Consider the following 14,354-nt stretch of genomic DNA (forward strand, 5'->3'; position numbering starts at 1 on the left):
TCAAGTGTCACATGTCAACACCGTGATAATTTTGTGTAAACAGTTTGATGCAGGAGAGATAGGAGAGCAGAAAAAACAACTAGAAGCAAGGTCAGGGAGACTCTGAAGAATTATTCTGGATTTCAGCTGCTATGGCTGAGGGTAAGCAAGTGCCCACCAGTATTTTAGAAATCCAGTAAGGATTAAAAAACCCAATAAGAAAGTGAGAGAGAGAGGGAAAAGAATGCCTCTTGAGTGATGAAAAAAATGGTGCTGTCTTCTTCAGGCTAAATCTATCAGAACAGAGCATCATAAATCAAAGATTTATAGCTCCCTCTGCTCATTAGCTGTAAGAAACTGTGACTAAGCTTGAAGGTTAGTTGGTATAGTTCAGTACTATTGTTCTTGCTGCCTTGTTCTGAATCTGGAGTGTCGGCAGGCAGCCATGACTCACACACACAGCCCCTTTTAGCTGCCAGATTTCCACTATTTTTTTCCATAAGGAGGAAGATTATGGGGCCTTGTATGTCTTCTGGCTTCATTAATTTTTGCCTGGACAAAGGAAAAGTTATTCAAGTGGATCTTTTATTTATTAAAGGAATTGATTTTTTGCACTAGTCTAGACTTGAAGGGAATGTAATAGGCAGCAATGTAAAGAATTAAGGATACAAAGCCAGGGAACATTTTTGCTTTAACAATAAAAATATGTAATCTGTCTCAGCAAACTACAGCTGCTGAGCAAATTAATTTACATTACATTTTTTGGGACCCACAGTTCATTCCTTTGTTCTTCCCTTACAGCAAATATGTTTTCCTGACTAACATATAAGAGTTTTCAGCTCCAGAAAACCTTTCATCACATGATCTCAAAGTACTGTGTGAGCATTAGTGATTTGCTTGGGAGAGATGGAACCTTACAACAAATCCTGCGAAGTAAGTTAGGATCCTCCAGTGGCACCAGCTAATCTGTCATGGAAGGGTATAAACTGTTCAGAAAGAACAGAAAGGGGAGAAAAGGAGGAGGAGTTGCACTGTATGTAAGAAAGCAGTATGATTGCTTGGAGCTCCTCTTTATGGAGGGAGAAAAGCCTGTTGAGAGTCTATGGATTAAGTTTAGAGGTGGTAGCACAGGAGTGATGTTGTGGTTGGTGTCTGCTATAGACCGCCAGATCAGGTGGATGAGGTAGACGAGGCTTTCTTCGGACAACTGAGAGACACTTCCAGATCGCAGGCCCTTGTTCTCGTGGGGGACTTTAATCATCCTGACATACGTTGGGAGACCAATACGGCAGTACACAGACAATCCAGGAAGTTTTTGGAGAATGCTGGGGATAACTTCCTGGTACAAGTGCTGAAGGAACAGACCTGGGGCCATCTGCTCACAAACAAGGAGGAACTAATAGGGGAAGTAGATGTGGGTGGCAACCTGGGAGTTGGTAGACTTCAGGATCCTGAGCAAAGGAAGAAAGGAGAGCAGCAAAAAGTCAGAAAAGCAGACGTTGACTACCTCAGAGAACTGATGGGCAGGATCCCCAGGGATGCTAACATGAAGGGGAAAGGGGTCCAGGAGAGCTGACAGTATTTTATAGAAGCCTTATTGAAGGCACAGGAAGAAACCATCCCGATGCACAGTAAGAAAAGCAAATATGGTAGGCCACCAGAATGGCTTACTGGGAAAATCCTTGGTGAGCTTAAACACAAAAAGGAAGCTTATAAGAAGTGTAAACTTTCACAGATGACTAGGGAGGAGGATAAATATATTACTCGAGAATTCAGGGGAGTAATCAGGAAGGCAAAAGCACGACTGGAATTGCAGCTAGCAAGGAATGTAAAGGGTAACAAGAAATTTTTCTACAAGCATGTTAGAATAAGAGGGTGCTCAGAGAGGGTGTGGTGCTCTTACTGGATGAGAGAGGTAACCTAGTGACAGATGATGTGGGAAAAGCTGAAGTACTCAATGCTCTCTTTGCCTCTGTCTTCACAGACAAGGTCAGCTCCCAGACTACTGCACTAGGCAACGCAGTATGGGAAGGAGGTGGGCAGCCCTCGGTGAAGAAAGAACAGGTTAAGAACTATTTAAAAAAGTTAGACATACACAAATCCATGGGTTTGGATTTAATGCATCTGAGGGTACTGAGGGAGTTGGCAAATGCAATTGCAGAGCCTTTGGCCATTATCTTTGAAAACTCATGGAGATCAGGAGACACCCTGGATGATTAAAAAAAGGCAAATATGGTGCCCATCTTTAAAAAGGGGAAGAAGAACAATCCAGGGAATTACAGCCCAGTCAGCCTTACCTCAGTCCCTGGAAAAATCATGGAGGGGATCCTCAAGGAATCCATTCTGAAGTACTTGGAAGAGGGGAATGTGATCAGGAATAGTCAACATGGATTCACAAAGGGCTAATCATGCCTGACCAATCTGATTAGCTTCTATGATGAGGTAACTGTCTCTGTGGACATAGGGAAGTCAGTGAATGTGATATACCTTGACTTTAGCAAAGCTTTTGATACAATCTTCCACAATATTCTTGCCAGCAAGTTAAGGAAATATGGATTGGATAAATGGATTGTAAGGTGGATCGAAAGCTGGCTAGATTGTCGGACCCAATGGGTAGTGATCAATGGTTCAATGTCTGGTTGGCAGTCGGTATCAAGCAGAGTGCCCTAAGGATCGGTTCTAGGGCCGGTTTTGTTCAACATCTTTATTAATGACCTGGATGGAGGGGATAGATTGCACCCTCAGCAAGTTTGCAGATGACACTAAGCTGGGGGGAGAGGTAGATACGTTAGAGGGCAGGGATAGGGTCCAGAGTGACCTAGACAGATTAGAGGATTGGGCCCAAAGAAATCTGATCAGGTTCAACAAGGGCAAGTGTAGAGTCCTGCACTTGGGATGGAAGAATGCAAAGCATTACAGGCTGGGGACCGACTGGCTAAGTAGCAGTTCTGCAGAAAAGGACCTGGGGATTACAGTGGATGAGAAGCTGTGTGTCCTTGTAGCCAAGAAGGCTAATGGCAGATTAGGATGCATTAGGAGGAGCATTGCCAGCAGATCTAGAGAAGTAATTATTCCCTTTTATTCGGCAGTAGTGAGGCCACATCTGGAATATTTCGTCCAATTCTGGGCCCCCCACTGCAGAAAGAATGTGGATGCATTGGAGAGGGTCCAGCAGAGGGCAACCAAAATGATTATGGGTCTGGAGCCCTTGACCTACGAGGAGAGGCTGAGGGATTTGGGTTTATTTAGTCTGCAGAAGAGAAGAGTGAGGGGGGATTTGATAGCAACCTTCAACTTCCTGAAGGGAGGTTCCAAAGAGGGAGAGAGGTTGTTCTCAGTAGTGACAGATGGCAGAACGAGGAGTAATGGTCTCAAGTTACAGTGGGGGAGGTCTAGGTTGGATATTAGGAAAAAGTATTTCACTAGGAGAGTGGTGAAGCACTGGAATGGGTTACCTAGGGAGGTGGTGGAATCTCCATCCCTAGAGGTTTGTAAGTCTTCACTTGACAAAACCCTGGCTGGGATGATTTAGTTGGGGTTGGTCCTGCTTTGGGGAGGGGACTGGACTCGATGACCTGCTGAGATCTCTTCCAGCCCTAGGATTCTATGATTCTATGAATCTTGTGATGGTACATCATAAATACTAGCGCAAGAAGAGGAAGACTAATGGAAAGTGTTATATTCATGTGACTATTAAATGTAAGGCAAAGTTTTCCAGAACAAAAGCTTTTAGTTGAGTTGCAGTTAAGACTATTTAGCAATCTATAAATGCACAGATAGTATTATTGTGTACTTTTAGAAAAATGAAATAATAAAAACTAGGACAATTCAAAGTTAAGGTACATACACTTGTCCAAACATCTTTCTAACTCTGTCTTCCAGATGAACCCTGCTCTTGATTCTGGGCTGCATTCTAGCTTCTTTATGCTGGTCCTGTGTAAAGTAGCCCTTCCCCCCAGCTGGAAATTCCCCTGATAGTCTGGGATTCCCCGGGAATTGTAAGAGTGACATAATGATATTGTGCTGTATCCCCCTCCATACTCTGCCCTCTCAGAGGTTTCCACACAGAGCGGTATGCTTCCAGTGTGACTATGCCATAATTGGAAGAGGCTACAGCTTGGCCTCTCTGTGCTCAGGCTATTCAAGATTTCTGGAGTAGTCAATAGGCAGTTGAAGAAACTGCTATCGATTAGAGAAGCCCAAATGGCTGGTTCTACTTGAGCTGGGGGCTGGGCAGGTACCCAGCCATGCTCAGAATTTGGGAGGCATCCTATTTTGCCTGAGCTGCACCTGCTGAACCGATCTTCTTATTAAACACTGAATCAAGCCCTCTAATTCTGCATCTCTGCCCATCTTCCATCTGTAATCTCCAGGGTCCTGTTACTGCTGCCCTGTCCCACGCGGCTGCCATTCAAAGCTAAAATTTACGTAATTTCAGCATGAAACCAACCATGTGAATCTGAGTATAGTTCTGAGTTTGCAACAAAACTAGAAATACAACTTTAAATCTGAACTCCCTTCCCTGCACACTGGCATTTATGGGCGGACAGGAGATTTCAGCCTCTGTATTCAGAATTACCCATACAATTCCCAGTCTCGGAGTGACCCCTTTCCTGGGTAGAATTTTGATTCAACCACCTAACTCTTACACAAATGGTAGAAGTACCATATGTCTGGTTAGTCATTCCCAAAAGATTTGGTACCATCAAATCTAAATTTAAGTCTAGACTCAGGGTTCAGGGTGCTCCCCATTCTAGCTCTGAACACAATCTTCTTTGGCTCTTCTATAAACAAAAGCTGTGAGATTTAAGGTTTCATGAGAAGAGTCACATGGCTTTTATTTTAATTCAATTGGATGGTATCACGAGATATGGAGTTTTGAGACTGAGCCACCTTGGAGCTCTCAAGAGAGAAATGGAAACTTCAGCTGTACTAAGACGTTTACATAATGACAGGAAAACTGATTTAAATGCAAATTGCCCAGTAAAATGGTTGGAAAATTTTCAGTGGCTCTGGCAGTATAACATAAAGAGAAAGGGGGCTAAACAAACACACGCTCTAGTGCAGTGGTATCCAAGGTATCGAACCTTTTTAACCACATGATCACTTTTTCAATTTAAGTGCAATGTAAAGTCTACCTTAAACCCAAATACCAGCTTCCTTTCCCCCCTTCTCTGAGGCCCCACGTCTGCTCCACCCATTTTCTGAGGCCTCACCCTGCTCACTCCATCCCCCTTCCTCCCTGAATCTCATTCACTTTCACCAGGCTGGGGTAGGGGGTTGGGGTGCAGGGTCTGGTCTTGGGCCAAGGGGTTCGGAGTGTGGGAGGGGATACCCTGAAGGTACGGAGGTGGGGTGGGTTCTGGAGTGGCCATGGGGATAGGGCAGGGTTGGGGGCTCGAGTCCCTCCCCCCCACCTCCGCCCACCCTTGGAGTGGCTGGACAGCCAACACAGGCTGCCCCAGGGATGGAGCTGGCTCCCGCATTAGGAAAGCAGGATAAGGGATGCCCTGAAGGTAGGGAAGTGGGGTGGGTTCTGTGGTGGATTAGGGGATAGAGCATTTGCCTGGGGAGCGCACCCCCCTGCACCTCCCATGGGAGCAGCCAGACAGCCAACACAGGCTGCCCCAGGGATGGAACTGGCTCTCGCGTCTGGAAGCAGGGTAAGAGACCTGCTGAAAGTAGGGAGGTGGAGTGGGATCCCCAGTGAACTCAGGGATAGGGCATCAGCCTCTGGAGCATAGGGTGGTAGACTCAGGCAGCAGCCTGGCAGCCAACACCAATTGCCCCAGAGGTGGAGCTGGCTCATGCATTAGGAAGGCAGAGTAAGGGGCACCCTGAAGGCAGCATGATAGTGGGTGGAGGGGCAACTGAAGTGCAAGCACTCAATAGCTTCCCGGCCAAGCTAGTCAAGATCCCCTGTCAGAGGCTCCAAGATCTACCTGTAGATCACAATCTACTGGATGATGACCACTGTCAGTATGAGCCATTTATTCCTGAGTCAGGTTTGTTCTTTTGGAAGGTATTCTTTTCCTACACCTAAAAACTAGCCTCTTCTTAAATTACTATGAAGGGAACATTCATATGTACATATGACATATCTACTGTATATTCATTTAACATTTTCACCAGGTGCCACATGTATATATCCATACTGAATGCTTTCATGCGGTACTGCAAGGTCTGATGTGGTGTATAATGGTACTTTCAAAACATTATTTTTTCTGATCCCTTTTCATATCAAGCCATTGGGTATGTACCAATTTCAGAAGATTGGGGAAAACTGATCAAAACCTTTTCACTATGCTGGCTCTCGGCCATGGAAGGCTCAGCTTACCTTGTGTCGGAGGTCAAGGATGTGCTCGTGAATGCATGTTTTGCGTTAGGTATATTTGTATTTTCAACCTTCTGTTGGTCAAGATAAAAGGAACAAGCTGCTATCACGATGGGGTCATTGCTGGCCTTGTGATTACAGCATAGAACTAGAAGTCAGGACATTTGGGTTCTTATCCTAGCTTAGGCTAGTTGTGTCATAGACTCTCAGTGTCGAGACCCTGGGAAAGCCATCTAAGACTCTCAGAGTCAATTCCTGCCCACTGTTGACTTCACTGGGGCTAGGATTTCACTCTTGGTGCACATTTTCCCAATTGTGAAATGGAGAAGACAATATTTCTTTACTTCATAGGAGGTCGTGCAACTTAGCGTATTGTTCGTAAAGTGTGTTGTAACCTGTGGACAGACGCTCCTAGAGAAGGTCAACATATTATTAAGTAACTAGTGATTCATTGGCTGACATTTCATTTTCAAAAATGCCATTAAGTTCTGCTGACTGTTTCTATTTCAATCACTTTAAGAAAGGCATCCAGTGTGCTAAATTAACAACAAACTGGAAAGAGTCCCACTACCATGAACATCTCATCTAGTAGACCCAATGGCCCGTGCTATTCTGTTCATGATATTGTAAATATAATTGACCTGTTTGCAGATACTATAGATATTTGGAAATTTGCTTTTGCCTGACAAAGCAGTGGTTCTCATCTGAGACTCTCAGAACAAAGTTAAATGAGGTATATTCTCTAAGGTTGCGTCTACACTGCCATTTTTTTTGCGGCAGAAGATATGCAAATCGTGCTCTCATTTGCATATCTTCTGCCAATCTTTTTTCCGGAAGAGGTTTTGCTGCTAAAAAGCTCCATGTAGATGGGGCCATTTGTTGGAAAAAAACTCTTTTGCACAAGATCCTGTAAACCTCATTTTTTGAGGAATAAGGGATCTTGCGCAAAAGGGGTTTTTTTCCGACAAATGTCCCGGTTTACATGAGACTTTTTAGCAGTAAAACCTGTTCCACAAAAAGGATTGGCAGAAGATATGCAAGTGAGAGCGTGATTTGCATATCTTCTGCCGCAAAAAAGCAGCAGTGTAGACGTAGCCTAAGTGAACAGGACAAAGGAGAAGGCCAGACACATTTTTCTCAGCCTATATATCTATATGAATTGCAACCATCCTATAATTTAGGTTAAAAGGCCTAAACATTTAGTGCTGAACTTCTCCAGCATGTGCAACAACTTCTGCCAGCCCAAACACTGGAGGAGTGTATCTGGTGGCAGAACATCTACCAGACTTAACCATTATGAATCTGATAAGGGCTAGAAGTTATCACTATCTGTTTGTTGTTCAGAGCAATTGACATTTAAATCTTGGTCCAGTTTTTAACATACAAGTGTTTATATGACAAAAGCCCTTGTGCTTTTGACGAGCTCAACCAAGAAGCCAAGTAATGAACAGGAGCTACCCTTCATCACAAAAGATGGTCTGTTCAGGTCAGCAGCTGTGAGGTAATGTGGGAAAAGCTTATGCCAATTCATTTCACATAGGCTATCCTGCAGTCTTTTTGGTCTCCCAGTTTTGGCTGGATTTGTGTTAATGACAGGTACCATGGTGTTTCCTTGGTGTACAAAGTCAATTCTAAGGATGTTAAATTGTGGTTATCTGGCTAATTGTGTAGTCAATACAATTTGTATTGACTACACAATTAGTTGATAAGGACGGCTCTGCAGAGCCGCAGTGGGATAGCTCCAGGAGCCAGCTCGAGCCGGGACTGAGCAGTCTCAGCTTGTACTGGCTCTGGGAGACACCCACACTGTAGCTCTGTATTTTAAATGTAGTAAGAGCCTGGCGGCCAGGCTCTTACTACATTTAAAATGCAGAGGCGCAGTGTCCCGGACCAGCGTGAGCCGGGACTGCTCAGTCCCGGCTCGCACTGAGTGCAACAGCCCCTGTTTGCGGCGGACAGATCTGTCTACTACAAAAAGGGGCTGCTTCTGGAGCAGCCTCCCCTATTCCCCTGCATATCGCTGCCTCTGTGAGAGATGGTGCTCTGGGGAACCGGCTTTTAAGCCAGCTCCTTCCTCCTCCCCCCAGCTTCTGTCCCTCCGACCCGCTGCCTCTTTGAGAGGCAGCAAGGGGGCAGGGAAAGCAGGTAGTAGACTAGTCGACTATTCACTAAAATCCCTAGTCAATTCCATAATAATTAGAAATGTTCTTGCCTTTAGTGTTTCTCTTCTGGACATGTCTCTCTTAATTGAATCAGCAGCTGGCATACTGAATTTTCAGTCTGCTGGCTCCAGTTTAAGACACTCAGTTCAATCAGGTAACTAGAGACAACACGAGATAAGGAATTAAACTACCTACCACATCACTGTGATTGAATTAACACTTCATTACAGCCATGACAGTCATTGGAATTTTCCATGCTTCAGACATTCCAAGTGTGTAAAATTCTCTGCAACTGTTGTGCCAAGCACATCAAGCCAGTCCTACAGGACAATAGAAATGGAAAAAATATCTAGAAGGTGTGCAATATAATATGTGAGAGCTAATCTGATCTAGCAATCATCTCCATTCATGAGGGCAGATGGGATTACTCATGAAGCTAAACGTCACAGTAACAGAAATCAGCCATCACGTGGTGTTTATATACACTGATTACAGTTTTATTGCTAGATGATGTAAATACAGAGATAAGAGGCAACATGAATTTGACATGATTACAAGTATAAAAGGTTAACTGGTTACCTAGTAAGTATTGGTTACCCAGTAAGCATTAGGCTTACTGGAATGCTTACCCAGTAACTGGTTGGACAGTCAAGTGAAGCACACGAGAGCACTCCTGCCTGAGTCTGGCCAGCCATGTGGGGGTGGTAGGCCGCACTGCGCCTGTGTTGGACCAGAGGGACCCCGGCTGCATGGGGGTTGCAGGCAGGGCCCCAGCCGCACCAATACAGCCCAGGTGTCCCGGAAGGACTCCAGCTGTGCCAGGGTGGGCAGGTAGGATTCTGGCCTCGGCCACTCTTAGCTGGCCTCTGCTGTGCCAACTTCACCCAGGAAGGCATGCAGGATCCCAGTCCTGGTTTCCTGCCAATTAAACATTATAATTTTAGTAGTTTAACTGGTTAACTATTTAAATGGTTATTTACATCCCTAGTATCGATATTCATTGTAACTGGATTTCTTATGATTGTTTGCAAAGGAATCTACACTTGACTCTATACCTTCATGTACTAACATTTAGGATAATGCACCACCCGTGGTCTACCCTGATATTCTCATTAATGTTAATGGGAGTTGTGTGACCACCATTAGCTCTGGAGCTTGAACAGATTCAGTTAATAAATCTAAGCACAACCGTGTGTGGGCCAAACAGCATTGACATATTTAAAGTCACTTGTACTAATTAATATATATTAAGTTCAGCTTATTTATAATGTATTTAGATGGGTTGTTTTTATGCATAGTCCTTCTTCACACAACCCACAGTCAACCTGTGGAACTCCTTGCCAGAGGATGTTGTAAAATCCAATACTATAACAGGGTTCAAAGGCGAGCTAGATAAATTCATGGAGAATAGTTCCATCAATAGCTATTAGCCAGGATGGGCAGGAATGGTGTCCCTGCCCTTTGTTTATTAGAAGCTGGGAATGGGTGAGAGGGATGGCTCACATGATGATTACCTGTTCTATTCATTGGCCACTCTTGGAAGACAAGATACTGAGCTAGATGAACCTTTGATCTGATTCAGTATGGCAGTTCTTTTGTTCTTATTGTCTGTTTATACACTTGCTTAAACTAAAATGATGGAAACATGACAACAGAATGCTAATGAATTGACTATTTGTCTGTTTTGTTGAAGGAGGCCTCAGGTCTTCTGAAATGCTCTAGTGGGGCTGTAGGCTATAGGTTGGGCATCTCTGATCTAATGTAAAGCCCAGCGACAATAGTAACCAAGGAATAACTTTGTTTTTCTTGTTTTTAGATATTTTCACTAAAAAAAAAAGTTGGATTTTTGTGTTTGGTTTTCCACAAGAATTTGAATGGGCTTGGTGAGATATAAGCTCTCCCTGCTGCCCCAGGAAGGGATAGTTACTTCATCCAACCTTAGCTTCCTGCCTTCTAAAGGTAGTTTGTTGTAATATATTGAACAGTTCTGTATGCTTGCACAAATCAATGAGTGGTGGTTGATTTTTTTCTATCCATGCAGGCTAGTATAGGATCTTCTTGGCACATTTAAATAAAAAATAACGAGGCACGAACAAATCATTGGACAAAAATGTTGCCAGCCTGGAAGAAGGGTCATTTGACCTTCTGAGTAAATGTTTCTAGAAATGGTTTCAGCACAGGTTGTACTTAAACCCTGAATCCTTACTAATCAATTATTACTTGCTAGAAACCAGGGATGAAGTGTAGGATATGCTATTTCTCCAAGCTTAGGCCTGATTATCTGGCAGTCAAAAATATTCCAGAGTTTTGTTTGGGTTCATTTTCTTGTCACTCATTCATGGCTGTCTGCTACAGTGGAGTTAATAAATATATAGCAGTTCATCTTTAGATTCACAAACCAGTTGAACTCTCCTTCAGTGGATGGATACTTTCCATGGCCCTCTGCCTGAAGTGAATTTTGAGAGTGTGTAGGTAGGAATGGAGTGTACTCCTTTCAACAGCATAACCCTTCCCCCTCAACATTTTCATACTTGTTTTGCTGCTAACATTCTAAGAGCCGTATTTTCAAAAGTGCTACCAATTCTGTGTGCCCTGGCACCAAGAGCCTGGTTTTCAAAGGTGCTGCCCTGGAATTGTGGGTCCTTAGGTTCTAGCTGTTCCTTAGGTGCTACAGTGCACATAGAGCCATGGCAAATGGGATGTAATTTAGGGCACCCCGAGGCAGGGACGTATCTTGGCGCCTGTCTCTGTTTTGTCACTTCCCTGTTTTCTCTCCTTTTTGTGCTCATTTAACTAAAACATTCCCTCCCTCCCCCCCTCTTAAAACATCTGCTCTCTGATTTGAGGACATGCTGTATCTTTTTCGGCCTATTTTCCTGAGATACAGAATAACCTGCCAGCTGTTTTTTCCCCCTCAGCTGCATCTGCTGACAGGATACAGTGTCATGAGGTAAAAGAGGGAAGATCAACAGATTGTTGCGTCCTTGTCCTAATTACAGTTTAATAATTAGCTTCTATCAAAATTCTGCCTTTCAACTGCCACTCATTTTCCTCCCTGCTTGCCAAATAACTTCACCTTTCCCCAGCCCCAGTCTCTGTGTTCCAGGGTCACAGAGTGAGTACTTTTTAATTTCACATCTAGGTTCTTTGGCCCTTTGCACTTCAACTTGTTTGTTGGTTTCAGTTTTACTGTGTGCTAAAACTCACACACAGTTTTCAACACGCCTGTGAAACACAACAGCCTGTTGCAGGTGAATTCTCTACAGCTGTCTAGAAATCATATAGCAAAAGCAACCCAAAGAAGATGCAGTAAGCTCTGCCAGTGCCATGATAGGTAGTAAAGGCTTGTTTTAGTCTAATAGGTCATTGTAGGCACCCTAGCAAATAAAATGTTTGAAAGACAAAGGGCAGCCTGTCATCCTTTCCCAATACTTTACATGCACTGAGAATCAATGTTGGGCACATTTTTATAAGCATGAGGGATGATTACTTCCTAACCTCATGCTGGGTGCACATAGAAGCGAGAATCACCAAAATTTAGTATCTCATGTGTTCACACCTTCAGTGACTTGATGAGTGAGTTACTGTCTGTTTCTTGCCCCTTTAAATCTCAGTAACTTCGGTCATTCAGCGCCATCTTTGCAGCCAAACCCAGGTCATTCCTTCAGGATATCACATGGGTCTCCTCAGGAAAGGAGTTTCTCTTTGCACTATTGGACTATGCCACATTCTAGAATGTGCTGATAGCTGATCCAGTCTTCATTTTAGGGCACCTGTGTATCAAGAAGAGTCTGAACCTAAATCAGGTCATTGGCCTAGTCAGGCTGTTCTCTCTGGGTGTCAGCCAACATACTTGGAGCTGAGGTTTTAGTGCTCTGATTCACCGATATTACTGTATATTATATTAATAATTAATAGAAGCCCGGAGATCATAGAACACTAAAACTGGAAGGGTCTTCGAGAGGTCATCAACTCCAATCCCCTGCCCTCACGGCTGGACCAAGCACTGTCTAGATCATCCCTGATAGGTGTCTATCCAACCTGCTCTTCTATATCTCCAGAGATGGAGATTCCACAATCTCCCTGGGCAATTTAACCACTCCAACAGTTAGGAGGTTTTTCCTAATGGCCAACCTAAACCTCCCTTGCTGCAATTTAAGCCCATTGCTTCTTGTCCTGTCATCAGAGGCCAAGGAGAACATTTTTTTGTCCCTCCTCCTTGTTAACACCCTTTTAGATACTTGAAAATTACTATCATGTCCCCCCCTCTGTCTTCTCTTTTCTTAACTAAACAAGCCCAATTCTTTCAATCTTCCCTCATAGGTCAAATTTTCTATATCTTTAATAATTTTAGTTTCTTTTCTTTGGACCTGCTCCAATTTCTCCATATCTTTCTTGAAATGTGGTGCCCAGAACTGGACCCAATACTCCAATTGACGCCTGATCTGTGCAGAATAGAGCAGAAGAATGACTTCTTGTGCTGTGCTCACAACACTCTTGTTAATGCATCCTAGAATCATGTTTGCTTTTTTGGTAACAGAGTCACACTGTTGACTCATATTTAGCTTGTGGTCCACTATGACCCCTAGATTCCTTTCTGCAGTACTCCTTCCTAGATAGTCGCTTCCCATTCTGTATGTGTGAAACCGATTGTTCCTTCCTAAGTGGAGTACTTTGCATTTGTCCTTATTAAACTTCATCTTATTTACCTCAGACCATTTCTCCAGTTTTCCAGATCATTTTGAATTTGGAGCCCCTATCCTCCAAAGCAGTTGCAACCCCTCCCTGCTTGGTATCATCTGCAAACTTAATAAGCGTACTCTCTATGCCAGTATCTAAATTGTTGATGAAGAAATTGAACAGAACCAGTCCCAAAACAGACCCCTGCAGAACCCCTTTTGTTATGCTCTTCCAGCGTTATTGTGAACCATTAATAACTACTCTCTGAGAATGGTTATCCAGCCAGTTATGCACCCACACTATAGTAGCCTCATCTAAGTTGTATTTCCTTAGTTTATTGATAAGAAAGTCATGCTGAGACCATGTCAAGTGCCTTACTAAAGTCTGGCTATACCATGTCCTGGGCTTCTCCCTTATCCATAATCTATCAGATTGGTTTGACATGATTTAATCTTTACAAATCATGCTGGCTGTTACCTATCACCTTATTATCTTCCAGATGTTTGCACATGGATTCCTTAATTACTTGTTCCATTATCTTCCCTGGCACAGAAGTTAAACTGACTGGTCTGTAGTTTCCTGGGTTGTTCTTATTTCCCTTTTTATAGATGGGTATTATATTTGCCCTTTTCCAGTCTTCTGGGATCTCTCTTGTCTTTCATGATTTTTCAAAGATGATAGCTAAAGGCTCAGCTTCTTGAGTATTCTAGGATGCATTTCATCAGGCCCTGGTGACTTGCAGACATCTAACTTTTCTGTTCTTTTTTAATTTTAACTTTTCAACCTACTCCATTTCCACTAGAATTCAGTCACCATCAAACTTTTTGGTGAAAACTGAAACAAAGAAGTCATTAAGGACCTCTGCCATTTCTAGGTTTCCAGTTATTGTTTCTCCCTCTTCACTGAGCAATGGGCCTACCCTGTCTTTGGTCTTTCTTTTGCTCCTGATATATTTGTAGAAAATCTTCTTGTTACCCTTTATATCTCTAGTTAGATTTAACTCTTTTTGTGCCTTTGCCTTTCTAACCTTGCCCCTGCATACCTGTGTTGTTTGCTTATAGTCATCCTTTGTAATTTGAACTATTTTCTCCTTTTTATATGACTCCTTTTGGATTTTTAGATCATGTAAGATCTCCTGGTTGATCCAATGTAGTCTCCAGCCATATTTTCTATCTTTCCTCTGCAGTGGAATAGTTTGC

At 43.4% G+C, this 14,354-nt stretch overlaps 1 protein-coding gene and 1 long non-coding RNA gene across 2 annotated transcripts in view; one reads left to right on the forward strand and one right to left on the reverse strand.

Moving 5' to 3' along the window:
• Positions 1 to 14,354, forward strand: part of CPEB4 (cytoplasmic polyadenylation element binding protein 4) — a 243,726-nt gene that overhangs the window by 38,726 nt on the left and 190,646 nt on the right. The gene's annotated exons all lie outside the window — the stretch shown is intronic.
• Positions 8,936 to 14,354, reverse strand: part of LOC112544048 (uncharacterized) — an 85,653-nt gene continuing 80,234 nt past the window's right edge. The window contains exon 4 of the long non-coding RNA XR_012896321.1: positions 8,936 to 9,393. This is a non-coding gene — a long non-coding RNA (uncharacterized LOC112544048). The remainder of the gene's footprint in view (positions 9,394 to 14,354) is intronic.

Source organism: Pelodiscus sinensis, chromosome 17 (assembly GCF_049634645.1).
Source record: "Pelodiscus sinensis isolate JC-2024 chromosome 17, ASM4963464v1, whole genome shotgun sequence".
NCBI classification, from domain to species: Eukaryota; Metazoa; Chordata; order Testudines; family Trionychidae; genus Pelodiscus; species Pelodiscus sinensis.